The sequence below is a fragment of the Echinops telfairi genome, unplaced genomic scaffold, assembly GCF_000313985.2.
Source record: "Echinops telfairi isolate 266 unplaced genomic scaffold, ASM31398v2 ScPeMD7_7420;HRSCAF=8458, whole genome shotgun sequence".
NCBI classification, from domain to species: Eukaryota; Metazoa; Chordata; class Mammalia; order Afrosoricida; family Tenrecidae; genus Echinops; species Echinops telfairi.
This window is the reverse complement of record NW_022111320.1, coordinates 15,150,095-15,151,851: the sequence shown is the minus strand read 5'-3', so window position 1 is coordinate 15,151,851 and position 1,757 is coordinate 15,150,095.

Sequence of the window (1,757 nt, the reverse complement as noted above, 5' to 3'; positions counted from 1 at the left end):
CCGTTCCTGTTCCTGGGTTCCATGTGTTGTGAGTTTTATCTCTTGCCTATAACTATGTACATGCTCCCGTCTAGTCTAGATTGGGAGGTGGCATTGAGGTGGTGGTTAGATTTTATGTCAACTTGAATTTGTATGAAAGTGTCGGAGTAGAGTCCAACCCACAAATCAGGTCACAGCCTAATGAGACCTCTTTGGGATTGTGGCCTTTTCTACAAGAAAGACAGGAAAAATATACATTCACAGCAGCAGATCCATGCCTCCTAGATTAATACATGTCAAAACGAAGCAAGGAGGGTATTAAAGTAGCAAGTATATGGTAGCTCTTGGCCACCATTCATCAGGCACCCTTTAGGCAAGCGATTCAAACCAAAGTCCAACATCAGTCAGTTCTATGCCCTTGGGCTAGTAGCCACCTGCTTCTCACACCAGAAAAATCTAATCTTAAAAAAAAAAAAATTTAAAGAAGAAATACACATGGATGATGCCATTGGTGAATTCCCTCTGACCATGGAACAAGGATGTGAATATCCTTGTGAACATGCAGACTGCATTGGAAAGTAGATTTTTAGGTTAAAATTTAGCACCATATCAGTTGACCTTCCTTATGAGCCATTTAAAATTTCTCTAGTTTTTAATATTTATTTTTTATTGATATTTTATGTGTTTCACTTGTTTATTTTTTGTTTGTTTTTTAAAATGCTTTTCTGTATACGAACTCCAGGATAGACAGATAAGTCGAGACAGTAACTGGATTAATGGTTCCTTGGGGGTTTGGACATTGACTCGATGGCACTGAGTTTGTTTTTTGGTTTGAGTGTAACTTGCTTGTAATAAGGCAGTTTTAATTTAGATATACTCAAACATAGTCATTTAAAATATATATGTAGAATTGATATTTAGCTATTGATTTTAAAAAGAACAGGAAATTCTTTTTGCCTAGGGCTAACATCCTCTGAAAATTTGGCCAAACTTGATATAACTGGGCTGACCAACTACAGTATCAGAACAATTTATTTCAACTCTATTCTCAGGAACATAGCATGGTGCCTGGAGAGGGAAGATATAATATTCTCACCTTTAACGACAACTTTTGATATCAGGAGGTAATATATCATCATACCTGCATTTATTTTAATGATAGTTTTGTGTCTGATTTTCAGACAAAAGTCCTTATCTTAAATCAAAACCAGCAAAGAAATCCCCAAACAAACAAACAAACAACCCCACACAAACTCACTACTAGTGAGTCGATTCAAAACCATAGGGACTCTATAGGACAGGGTAGAATCATCCCTGGGGTTCTGAGAATGTAACTCTTTACAGGAACAGAAGACCTCAAATTCCTCTCTTAAAGGACCCCTGGTGGCCTAGTGGTTGCCTGCTCCTAACAGTTGAGCCTGCAGTTAGGAAAAAAGAGATGCTCCAGGAGGAAAACACAAACAGATAACTCACTGCCATGGAGCCAATTAGGGCTCAATATGACCCTACAGGGCAAGGTAGACCTGTCTTCTGAGGGGAGAAAGAGCTTTCTTCTCCCCGAATGAGTTACAGCCTCAGAAACCCACATACGGGCAGTTCTACTTTGTCCTAGAGGGTCCCTATGAGTTGAATCCACTTGATGGCAGTGAGTTTGGGGGTTGGATATATTGAAAGAGCATTAAAAAATCAAGGCTTCAGTGATCCATTTGACACCTTGTGATCACACAGGTTGATATGTTGTTCCATGTGGGCTTTGTTGCTTCTGAGCTAGATGGCCG